Source organism: Ornithorhynchus anatinus, chromosome X1 (genome assembly GCF_004115215.2).
Source record: "Ornithorhynchus anatinus isolate Pmale09 chromosome X1, mOrnAna1.pri.v4, whole genome shotgun sequence".
Lineage (NCBI taxonomy): Eukaryota > Metazoa > Chordata > Mammalia > Monotremata > Ornithorhynchidae > Ornithorhynchus > Ornithorhynchus anatinus.
The window spans coordinates 40044799-40058061 of record NC_041749.1 but is presented as its reverse complement, the minus strand read 5'-3'; the positions used below and the strand labels follow the sequence as shown (position 1 = coordinate 40058061).

The 13263-nt window shown below is 44.3% G+C and overlaps 1 protein-coding gene across 2 annotated transcripts in view; it reads right to left on the bottom strand.

The window, feature by feature from the left end:
• The window catches only part of AFF4 (AF4/FMR2 family member 4), a 106924-nt gene that overhangs the window by 69484 nt on the left and 24177 nt on the right, over positions 1-13263 (bottom strand). The gene's annotated exons all lie outside the window — the stretch shown is intronic.

Sequence of the window (13263 nt, the reverse complement as noted above, 5' to 3'; positions counted from 1 at the left end):
TTCAAAACAGACCAAAGGGAGAGCAATCATTCATTCATATTTATTGAGCGCTTACTGTGTGTAAAGCACTTTACTTAGCATTTGGGAGAGTGCAATATAACTGACACATTCCTGCCCACAGTGAGCTCACCGTCTAGAGGGGGAGACAGATGCATATAAATAAATAGATAAATAAATAAATAACCAAACAGCTGGATACAGATCTATACAATCCCAAGCTGGAGAAATGAAGGTAGAAAAAGGGCATGATGGGAGTCTACAAAATCATGATTGGTGAACATGAAATGATTCACCAATTCCTCCAATAACAAAATTAGTGGCCATCCACAGGAATTCAAATGTGATAGGTTCAAAATATAGTTTTTCATCAGGTTCAAAAATGGTGCCACCAACTGCGAAATTTACCTATGGGTGCAAGAGTGGCTGAAAAGGCCAGTGAGGGGCCCACACTCCCAACCACACTGAGCCCACTGTGACGATTCTTTGCGCTGCTGCGCTAGTGCTTTGTTGTGCGCTTTTCTTTCTTGCCTCCTTGTCTCACAATCTCAGTGAAGGTTCTCCACGAAAGAACCACTTTTTCTCGACTCTAGCGAGCCACCCTGGAGATCGACTCCGAGGTTTTAGATGAGAAGCAGCACAGTCTGAGGCTTTGTTTTCCTGTATCCTTAAACCATTTCTGCTGTCTCTTTCAATTTCCCAATTTCTGCTCATCGGTGAGTAATTATCTGGGTCTCTTACTGTCAACCATACTCCTCCCATGCCCCACACCCCATAGCTGTTTCGAAGAGAGGGTAGCTTCAACACCCGCTGTGTGATTTGGGCAAATCGATTCACTTCTCTCTGCCTCAAATCCCTCATCTGTAAAATGAGGATTAAGACTGTGAGCCCCGTGTGGGACATGGTCTCTGTACAGCTCTTGTACACTTTTTTAGTTTGGCCTGGAGCCTAATACCATCCTGCTCTTATACTCTTAGACCATCTCCCAAAAGACATCCTGCCTTGCTTTAATTCAATATTCTACCTCCTTGCTTACTGTGGCATTGTTGATCAGTGTGCTGTCGAGATAACACAATTTGGGGGCGGCTTTTAGTTCTGCACTGCCAGCATCTATTTTTGATTGTACGCACAGCTTCCCTGGAAGAAGCTAACGCGGTTACACAGTTTTCTTTAAACTTCACATCATCCCATAACGCCTGGCCGATTCTGCACAGCGGCTCACGATCATTTGCATATCTTCTTGAGTGGGTGCCTCTAGGGTGCAGTCATCTGAGAACAGCAATTCTTGAAGGACTATCTCTAGGACTTTAATGATGCCTGAAGTCTGTTGAGTTGGAAGTTTCCCAGGGGAGCAGAAGCGTATTCTAACCTGTGTCCGGGTTTTTTGCTGAATCCTCCAGCATGACAAGTAGAATAAACTGAACGGAATGGGGGCCATTCTGCATGTCAGCCTCACCCCACTGGCAAGAGGGAATGGATCAGATGGTTTATTAAAACACTTGCTCCCACTCCGCTTCCTTCCCTATCTTTAACCACTCGCTCTCCAATGACTCCTTCCCCTCCGCTTTCAAACACTGCCATGTGTCTCTAAACTACAAAAAACCTCCCTCGACCCCAGTGCCCCTCCCAGCTATCACCCCGTCTCCCATCTAACACTCCTGTCCAACCTTTTATTAATTGTATTTGTTAAGTGTTTACTAAGTGCAAGACGGTAGGTATAAGATTGTCAGGTTGGACACAGTCCTCGTCCCGCACGGGGCTCATGGTTTTAATCCCCATTTCGCAGATGAGGTAACTGAAGCACGGAGAAGTTAAATGACTCGCTCAAGGTCCTGTAGCTGGGATTAGAACCCAAGTCCTTCTGAAACCCAGCCCATGTGCTAACCACTAGGCCAGGCTGCTGCAACTTGAACCACCTCTATTTCCTCTCCTCCAATTCCCTTCTTGCCTTCCTGAAACCTTGCTTCTGCCCCCTCCAATCCACGGAAACTGCCGTCTCCAAAAAATCATCCAAGACCCCCTCCTCGCCAAATCCAACAGACTACTCCATCCTAATTCTCCTTGACCTCTCAGCTGCATTTGGCACTCTGAACTGGAGACTTTAAACTCCTTTTGGGCAGGGAACATGTCTACCAACTGTACTATATTCTCCCAAGCAAACAGTAATCACTCAATAAATACCACTGATCGACCCACTCACTTCTCCTTGGTTTCCCCAACGGTGTCCCCTCCTGATTCTCCTTCTATCTCCCCAGGCACTCCTTTTCAGGTTCTTTCACTGCCTTCTTCTCTGCCTTCCACCCCCTAACTGTGGGTTGACCTCAAGGCTCAGATTTTCCCCCTTTCTGAAATCTTGGATTTCCTCCTAACTTCAGAACATCTCTATCTGGATGTCCCACCAACACCTCAACCTTTAAATGTCTGAAAGAGAACTCTTCATCTTCCTATCCTGCCCCTCCCCTGCCTCCTTTCCCATCACCATAGAAAATATCACCATACTGCCTGCCTCACCAGCCCATAACCTCAGCATTATCCTTGCTTCATCTCTTGGTCTACACATTCAACTGTCATTACATCTTGATGATTCTACCACCACATCTGCAGAATTCGCTCGGTCCTCTTCATCCCAACAGCTACCACGCTGGTTCGAGCACCTGTTACATCCCATCTTGTCTACTGCATCAGTCTTCTTGCTGACCTCCCAGCCTCCCGCCTTTATCCCTCTCTGCTGCCTGGATCATTTTTCTAAAAAAATGGTTTGCGCTCATCTCCCCACTCCTCAAGTGCCTTCAGTGCTTGCCTATCCATCTCCACATCAAGTAGACACTTCTTACCACTGAATTCCAGGTACTCTGTTGGCGCTCTCCCCACTGGTCTCATTCCTCACCCACTATAACCCACTTTGCCACTTCACTCCCCTAATACCAACGTTCCCATTGACCCAGCTCTCGTCTCACCACCGCTCTCCCTCTTGCCTGGAAGTCCCTCCCTCTACATATCCAACAGACAAGGCTTCTCCCCATCTTCAAAACCCTACTAAAATCCCACCTCTTCCATGAAGACTTTCCTAGGCTCCCATCCCTCCACCTTATTTCCCTCCCTTCTGCCTCATATATGTACTTGGTCCCACCCCGTAAGCACTAAGCTTTCCACTTTGCCCGACCACACTCATGCACAAATCCTTATACGCTGGGGTTTCCCATCTGTAATTTAATGTCTGTCTCTCCTGCTAGATTGTAAGCTCCTTGAGGGCAGGGAGCATGTCTACCAAATTGTATTATAGCCTCTTAGCACAATGTTCTGCACAAAAGGCTCAATAAGTAGCTTCGATTGACAGGTGACAGGGCACCCTCAACACAGACACAGGTAGCCATGCCATCATGAAGCAGTCTCAAAACTGTAATCAACTTTTCACGACAGTTACATCTACTAGTTAGTATATCTAAGTTCAAAACAAGCAAAAAGAAACATTACACGATGAGTAATTATGTACATATAAATTGATTACTAGAGAGTTGTGGAGGAAAAAATAATATGTTCAAGAAGAAAAAATACATATGGTGTTCACTAGAGGTTTAAAAGGAAATCTATATAAATGAAGGAGGCTCAAGACAGATTGCTTTGGGATAATTTCATTGACATCAATGATGACAGTCATCACATTGATTTCAATCAATAATATTCATTGAGGGCTTGCATGAATGGGAGAGTACAATAGAGTTAGCAGACAGGATATCTGCTCTCCAGGAAGTTCAACCAGCAAGGGAGACAGACATCTAAAAAAACTCCAGATACAGGGCATCGGAGATTAAAGATATGTTCACAAGAGCTACAGGGGAGTGGGGTACAAGAGGCATACCTAGATAATCAATTGTATTTACTGAACGCCTACTGTGCGCAGGGCACTGTACTAAGTGCTTGGGAGGGGATGGGGAAATGCTGACGGGAGAATGGGGAGATGGAAAAGGACACAGATGAGAGATGAATCAAGGTAGGTCTCCTGGAAGAAATGTCATTTCTGAAGGGATTTGGAGAGGAGGCGAACAGTAATCTGCCAGATGTGAAGAGGAAGAGTGTTCCAGGCAGAACTGAAGGCATGAGGAAGAAGCTGGCAGCAAAAGAGAGATAAAAATGAGGCACAGTGAGGCTGGCTTGAGAAGAGGGAGTAGGCAAACTGGGGAGTAGGGGAAAGTAGTGAGGCTAGGAATGGGGGACTAGAACTGAAGGAGTGACTTAAAACAAATGGTCAGGAGTTTCTGCTTGATTCCGAGGAGGAATGGACAGCCATTGGAGGTTTTGGTAAGTGGGGAGATGTGCACAAAATGATTGAGAAAAATGATCCCTGGAAAAAGGGTAGTACGGGCTGCAGAGGGGAGAAACTAGGGACGGAGAGGCCTGTGAGGAAGCTGAAGCAATAGTCGGAGTCAGGACACAACAAGTACTCGAATCAGCACAGTGGCAATCTGGATGAATCGAGGAGTGAATTCTAGAGATGCTGTTTAGGAAGACCAGCAAAATTTGGTCTAAGCACTAGGGTAGATACAAGACAATCAGGTCCCACATGGGGCACACAGTTTAAGTAGGAAGGAGAACAGGTACTGAATCCCCATTTTGCACATGAGGAACTGAGGCAAAGAGAAGCCCCACACGGGGTTCATGGTCTTATTTCTTATTTTCCATTTTACGGATGAGGTAACTGAGGCACAGAGATGCAAAGTGACGTGACCAAGATCACACAGCGGGCAAGTAGCAGAGTCAGCATTAGAAGTCAAGTCCTCAGATTCCTAGGCCCACACTCTAACCACTAGGCCACGCTGCTTCTCAGGACTCTGCTACAAGTGACCCTTACCTGGCCTGATCTAATTTCTGGAAGGAAGAGAGCATATCTGCACCATGGCTGCATGGGTACAATTGTCCCTATTGTTCAGTCTCTCAGTCCCTGGGGAAACAAGGACATCCATATAGATCTAATCCTCTTATGCTTGACAATCTCCCCCAATCTTTCCTAAGCCAAAATGAGCAGGAAGGACTCAGGCTAGGCTACCTTAATCAGCAGCCAGGTCAGTGCAGGGCACTACAAAAAAGGAAAGTTAAAATACTTTTCCCCCCCAGCTTTACATCAGAAGGTATCTGGAAAATTAAGGTATTTTCTTGAAAGCTGGCCTCTACTTTTAATCAGATTTCTCCTTTTATTGTCAATTGGATTTTTCCCTTGGCTTCTTGCTATTTCGGCTCATCGCCTTTTTTATTATATGTGTTATTTTTGGTTTTTTAACTCCCTTTCCCTCTCTCTTTGCACACTGTCCATAAAGGTAACTTCTGAGAAATTTCTCCCACTCAAGTACGGCACCACACTTCATCTACCTTAAGTTGGGGCGTCTGGCACAAAGACAGCTATAGAGAGAGGGTTTTATCTGCATTTTCCTAAAATCAACCCCATTTAAATCAAGATTACTTGCTTCCAAGTTTCATGTTTCTTCCACAAAAAAAATCATAAATCTGTCCACCGCACCAAGGTTAAAGCCATTGAAAAGTCCATTTCTAAAGACAGATGCCAAATATTTTTTACATGTCTTTTTGAAGTCCTCAGTTTGAATTTCAACTACCGACTTTTCTCTGTGCCGGTCCTCAATTGTAAGTACTCATCCTTGCTACAGTGATTTGCATAAAATGTTTAAATGGCAAAAATAATTATTCATAATAATGAGAAGCAGTGTGGCCTAGTGGAAAGAGCACAGGCCTGGAAGACAGATGACCTGGGTTCTAACCCTGGTTATAGAGAAGCAGTGTGGCTCAGTGGAAAGAGCCCGGGCTTGGGAGTCAGAGGCCATGAGTTCGAATCCCAGCTCTGCCACTTGTCAGCTGTGTGACTATGGGCAAGTCACTTCACTTCTCTGTGCCTCAGTTACCTCATCTGTAAAATGTGTATTAACTGTGATCCTCACGTGGGACAACCTGATTACCCTCTATCTACCCCAGAGCTTAGAACAGTGCTCTGCACATAGTAAGCGCTTAACAAATACCAACATTATTATTATTTAGCCTGCTGGGTGACCTTGGGCACATCACTTAACTTCTCTATGCCTCAGTTCCCTCATCTACGAATTGGGGATTCAATGCTCATTGTTCCTCCTATTTAGACCGTGAGCCCCATGTGGGACTGATTACCTCGTTTCTACCCCAGCACTTAATACAGTGCTTGACACACGGTAAGCACTTAAATACCACAATTATTAACATTATTGTCATTATTATTATTCAGGACCCTGCTGAATGAATGAATAGCACAAATAAAGTCAAACCAAGAGGGTGACCTTTTCGTGTTATGTTATAAATGCTTCATTAAGACGCAATTCCCAAGTCAGTGACTAAACGTGAGCCAAACAGGTAGAAAATGCCTATTGTGCTTATCCAGATTTTAGCATGCAGGAGGATCCAGAATCCCCCTACTCTGAATTTTTAAAATCTCTAGGATTGAAAGTATTCCACCTCCCCTTTTCTTTCTGAAGATGACTCACTAAGCAGGATTTCTTCAACCACTTGAACCTCATTCACCTAACTTCAAAACTGGAGAAACATGCAGCTGGAGCTTTGAGTATCACTGATTTTCCCCTTCTTGGATTCCAATTCCAATATTACCTAAATACCCCAAAATGGAATCACTCAGAGCGATACTGGAGGGTAGTAACAGCACTGATAGCAGGTATTAAGTCCTACTGTGTGCACAGTGATGGGGGAAAAAAAGAGAAAATTTGAGCATTAAACCCACCAAGGAGCTCGCAATCTAAGCATGGGTAAGGGTCGGTGCTCTCTGAATGCAGTAAGCGCTCAATATATACGACCGAATGAAATACAACCGAATGGCAAAGTAAACAACATTTACAACAGGAGCAGTAAGAACTGTGGCTAAGAGGAGCAGAATTTCTGAGTCCAACAGTCACCGTAAGAGCAGCCAGAGTGGCTGCCACAGCCCGAGCTTTCCCAACATTCCCTAGGCTGAAAAGATCTCCCGGCTGTTGTGGTACCTTCTCCCTGCTGTGCGGGAGCACGGTGGGGCGTGGTGGGATTTCTCTGGCATAGGGGGCCAGGGCAACGTTTCTCCCTGCCCGAGACCTCCAGGCTGATGGAGTAAGAACTGGCAGACCTGCTCTCACTTGCTACGTCTTAGCCCTACCTCTTCCATCCTGAGTAATTTCAATCAACTGCATTTCTTGAGCTCTTACTGTGTGCAGAGCACTGTACTAAGTGCTCAGGAGAGTACAATATGATGAAGGTGGTATCTGTTAAGCGCTTACTATGTGCCAAGCACTGTCCTAGGCGCTGGGGTAGATGCAAGGTAATCAGCTCATCCCACACAGGGCTCACAGTCTTAATCCCCATTCTACAGTCGAGGTAACTGAGGCACAGAGAAGTTAAGTGACTGTGCTCCAAGTCGCACAGCTGATACGTGGTGAAGCCGGGATTAGAACCCATGACCTCTGACTCCCAAGCCCGGGCTCCTTCCACTAAGCCACGCTGATTCTATTACTATAATATAATTCTATTACCATAACAATTTTTACAAATCAGGTAAAAACTTGGAGTCGATTTGGATGTTGTCCCTAATCAATTTGATTAATGGCCCTTTCTTTGTAGTTCTGTGATATGACAACTGTCCTTTACAAGGAACAGTGACAATTGCACTGAATCGATGAAAACTGACTTGGAAGTATTCAGAATTATCCATCTAAAAATCAAACAAAAGCATGTGTCGAACATTTACTCTGCATGAAACACTGTACTATGCTCTGGGAAAGGAGATGAAGCAAGACATTCATTCTTTTTCCTCAAACAGTTTGTAATCTAAAGGAGACAGGCAAACAAGTTCATCCCCTAGACTATAAGCTCACTGTGGACAGGTGATGTATCTACCAACTCTATTATACTGTTACATTGTTCTCACCCAAATGCTTAGTACAGTGCTCAGCACACAGTAGGCGCTCAATAAATATGATTGATCGATTGAAATAAGCAAGAGGGCAAACAAGGTCACAACATAATGAATATTTGAAAGTAAAATAGCTGAATAATCAAACACATAAAACATACCTAGGTACTTAAATGCTGAGAAGAGAAGGAAAATACCTGAACCTTAAAGTATAGCCAGAAAGGTGGAAAGCAGCACATTCCATGATCCTGTGGCAAATGGGGTAACTGAATGGCAAAGGATCCTGTGTCATTTAATCCTGCTTACTTAATGACATGTGGACGCATGGCTCTCCTTTTTCCCTAACGCGCTAGACACTGTACATAATTTACAGAAGGCAGACACAAACCTAAGACATTGGAACTGAATTCTCCATCAAATTAGAGCAGTTCAGAGTGTTCCATTATCTAAAGCTGCCTCCTCTGGAGTGAATTGTGTAAATCTCAGATTAACAGATTTATGTAACCCATACTAGGTCATTCCTCTTGAAGGTTTTCCACCCTCTACCACCCAAATCGGGAATAATAATAAAGAATAATAATAATAATAATGTTGGTATTTAAGCGCTTACTAGGTGCAGAGCACTATTCTAAGCACTGAGGTAGATACAGGGTAATCAGGTTGTCCCAAGTGAGGCTCACAGTCTTCATCTCCATTTTGCAGATCTGGTCACTGAGGGACAGAGAAGTTAAGTGACTTGCCCACAGTCACACAGCTGACAAGTTGCAGAGGCCCAGAGAAGTTAAGTCGGTTCCCATATCCAAAATATTCACTAAGCCAAACACTGCAAGTCAACCGGATTGGCAAAAAGCTCTGAAAAATCCTGGCCTAGGATTCCAGACACCTGGGACCTATCACTTCCTCTGTAGCTGACTCATTGTTGACTTAGAGCTAGTCACTACGCTGAGCAGAGGAGACTAAAGATTTCCAAAGAAGTTAATGTTTGCCATCCGCTGGTGGTGACTTTTTAAGTCCCTTTCAGTAACAGTCTCAAGAAAATGATTGTGTGATACAATAAGGACACAAGGAGTCTTCGGAAAGACTCTTGATCTATAAGAGCCTTTTAAGGATTTAAAAGTGGACTGTTAAATATTGGAAGCAAAATACTTGATTGGAAACGTATTTTCACTCGTTATCTTTTCCAGACAAAAGAGGCTGTGGATAGGTGGGGGCTGCCGCATAAGCAGTGCTGTGATACCTCCAAGTCAATACTTTCATACTGAAAGCAGCCGCTGCGTTGCTAATCAGGTCACTGGCACCAAAATATTGTGACAAACTCGATCTTCAAAGAGTTGGTTCGCCATCATTGGCCGAAAACAGCCGGTGCATAAGTCAAACTGCTGTAATTTGAACCGGCCTTAAACACCGGAAGCCTATTTACCAATGTGGATTTTCAACCAATGCGTTACCAAGATTACCTACTTCCTTCTGTTTTCAGCGACTATTCTAAATTCGCATAACCCAGAGCTTAATTTGCTTCCTTCAGGGTTTTGAAGACAGTCTTGCAACCATTTGGAAAGAGGATCAGCAAGTGATTTCTACCGTAGCCCAGAAAAAAGGTTGTCTAAAGGACTCTAGCAATCTTTAACGACCTGTCCAGACTTCTAAATCTAACTAAACATCCATGACGCCGCCCACATATATAAAAGATGCATGCCTCACAAATCTGCCTACCGTCCTCTCCTCCTGCTCGGCCAGTTACTGTATAGGGAAACCATGGCTCCCTCTTTCTGAGATTCTTGCTCCTATTCACTATTCAGTCCAGAAGAGTCCACAAAGTGTTTAACAGCAACGTCCCTTCCACTGGAGAAGTGAGGTGAGAGGCCTAATGAACCCAGACGAAGAGCAATGTCGGCTTTAATACTAATAAGAATAGTAGTATTTATTAAGCACTTAATATGTGCCAGGCACTGTACTAAGCACACAGGGGAAAGCAGTTGGACACAGTCCCTGTCCCACATAGGGCTCAGTCTTAATCCCCATTTTACAGATGAGGTAACTGAGGCCCAGAGAAGTGAAGTGACTTGCCTAAGGTCACCCAGCTGAGAAGTGGCAGAGCCGGGACTAGAACCCGTGACCTTCTGACTCCCACGCCTGTGCTCTATCCATTAGGCCACGCTGCTCTTCAAAGAGGATCCTCTCCTGGGCTTCCCGAGGCCACCACACATGTAAATTAGGGGGAACCCTAGACATGAATGTTCAGAACGGTCCCAAAAAAGCTTCTCAGTTCTACATTGTGTTCAAAGGTCACCTGGAACAAAGCCAGGGGAGCTTCTAGTCTGTGGCGTAGCATCAGCGCTGTCCCTAAAATTCTCACATGCCCATTTCAAGATGGTACACTCCTGCTGGCCTAACTGCTTGGGGCACCCAGAGCCCGCGTGGTGCGACTGGCAGGGGACGAGAGGCTGCAAGTGGCACTTCAGGAACCACTATTACACTAATCTGTTCTTTCACACAAGTTCTCAGCCCCTCTGAGGCCTATCTGTTGTTTATCACCTGGAGATACCATCATCAGTGGAGTATGTGAGGTGCTTTCCACCCAGCCCCACTCATGCAAATAAGTTCACAGCCCAACATGAATTTAGTTCCCTTCAACTGCCATCAAGCCACAGAGTCTCTAAATGTCTTCAAGTCACATAATCATTCCCACTGTCTAGGCAACAACTTATTGGCATGGGGGCAAGGAAAAACGGCAAAATACATGGCAGTTTAAAAATCTCTAACCCCACCCCCACCCCCGGGTGGCCTGTCAGTCGAGAATGGCTTCAGAGTCCAACTGGTTCTAATCTCGGCTCCGCCACTTGTCTGCTGCAGGACGTTGGGCAAATCGCTTCACTTCTCTGGGCCTAAGTTTCCTCCTCTGTAAAATGGATATAACAAATCAGACATCTAATTAATGCATTTGGTGTTCTGGGTTATTTTTCAGGTTTCAGAAAGATCTTGTACGGTAAAGTCTGAAGTTTTAAAACAAATTTAGACGTAAAAGGAAAAGTTACTCTGAGACGTATTTTCTGGTGACTGTCCTTGGTTCTCTTCCATTCTCCGTGAACACAACAAGCGAGATCCTGGGAATCACGACTCTCAGGAAGGTTTCAACCACTTTCTTTATGCAGATGAAAAAATGGTGCCTTTCCATACCTAAATTTTTCCTCTCAAAATAGTTCCGTATTAGTATGTTCTAAGGATAATCAGATGCTAACGCTATACAGACCTGAAGGACAAATGGAAAAAGTACCGAGCAGACTACCAAGGAGAGTAATAAGAAATAGTACAATTGTGTAGAAATAAGACGAGACAATCTAAAGCTAGAAAGGAGATGTGAGACATAAGAGGAAACAGAGTTCTTCGATTAATTTAAGCCTGAAAGAACCAGGAAATCTGATGGATATGGCTGCAAAAAGATAGGCTTTCATGTTTTTTCCCTTTACAAAACAAACAAGTGACAAATGACAGAGCGAATCCCACTTGGGACAGAAATTTTGAAATGTGGACTAAAATGTGGACAGACACTGAATTTTATTTAAACTGGATACACTTATAGATGGATCACATGCATTCTAGGTTATTTACAGAATCAGTGAATGTGAACGCTGTTGCATAACCCAAGCTATTTAAGAACCCTGGGGACAGGAGGAGAGGTCCCTAAGGACTGCAAAGAGGCAAATGTTGCTTCCTTTTTCAAAATGGGAGAAACTGATCTCTCTGCTAATGACAGACTGGTAAGATTAATATCTACTCCTGCTAGATCACAGAATAGAAAAAAACCCAATTTGTCACTGTGAAGAAAAACTAATAATAATAATAATATTGGTATTTGTTAAGCGCTTACTATGTGCCGAGCACTGTTCTAAGTGCTGGGGTAGACACGGGGAAATCAGGTTGTCCCACGTGGGGCTCCCAGTCTTAATCCCCATTTTCCAGATGAGGTAACTGAGGCACCGAGAAGTTAAGTGACTTGCCCAAAGTCACACAGCTGACAAGTGGCGGAACCGGTATTCGAACCCATGACCTCTGACTCCAAAGCCCGTGCTCTTTCCACTGAGCCACGCTGCTTAGGAGACAACAACCTTAACTAGGAGCTTCATTAGGAGCAAACGGGGCCGGATAAATTGAATTTAGTGACAGGTTGCATACCACATAAACAAGGCAGAAGAACATTAAATCTTCAGGCTTTTTGATTCTATCCCCAAAACTTCCTCATTGACAAACTATGATGACACTGTCTTTCTAACACTTGTACCTGTTACGTGGGTGTACAGATGGTTTAGGATTAGCAGTCAGAGGATAATTAGCCGCACAGAATAAATATGGAGCAGTGGGAGATGAGGAGAGGTGAAATGGGACAGAAGACTTTTAAAATATCAAGGGGTTCGGCTCTATTTAATTCACAAGGAGCACCTCAACGGTAGAATGGAGAATTGTGATTATCAAACTTGCAGATAATATTAAATCCAAGTCACCTAGATAAATGGGGGCACGGACCTCCAAAAAACCAGGCTGAAATTGCAAAGGTTAGTGAAAAATAGCACATTTAGGAATGAAAAACAGACACCACACGCTCAGGATGGGGAAGGACTGGCTGAAGACGACCGGTTGAATATGAATCTACAGTGTAGTATCGCATTACCTTGTACCTACCTCAGCTCTTGGAACAGTGCTTGGCAAATAGTAAGCACTTAACAAATACCATAATTATGATTATATTATTATTGTCCTACACATGAACCATGGTCCAACAAGAAAAAATTGGTTTAAAGCAGGAGAGGCTTAGCTGGACATAGAAAAAAATGCCTAAAAATTAAAAAGAGATAAAAACACTGGAGTTCATTCATTAATAATAATAATAGTAATCTTGGTATTTGTTAAGCGCTTACTATGTGCCGAGCACTGTTCTAAGCGCTGGGGTAGACACAGGGGAATCAGGTTGTCCCACGTGGGGCTCACAGTGTTAATCCCCATTTTACAGATGAGGGAACTGAGGCACAGAGAAGTTAAGTGACTTGCCCACAGTCACACAGCCGACAAGTGGCAGAGCCGGGATTCGAACTCATGAGCCCTGACTCCAAAGCCCGTGCTCTTTCCACTGAGCCACGCTGCTTCTCATTCATTCAATAGTATTTATTGAGCACTTACTATGTGCAGAGCACTGTACTAAGCGCTTGGGATGAACAGGTCGGCAACAGATAGAGACAGTCCCTGCCGTTTGACGGGCTTACAGTCTAATCGGGGGGAGATGGACAGACAAGAAGTCTGTCTGGAGTGGCGGACTGGGGTAGATTATACAGCTTCTATCCTGCCTG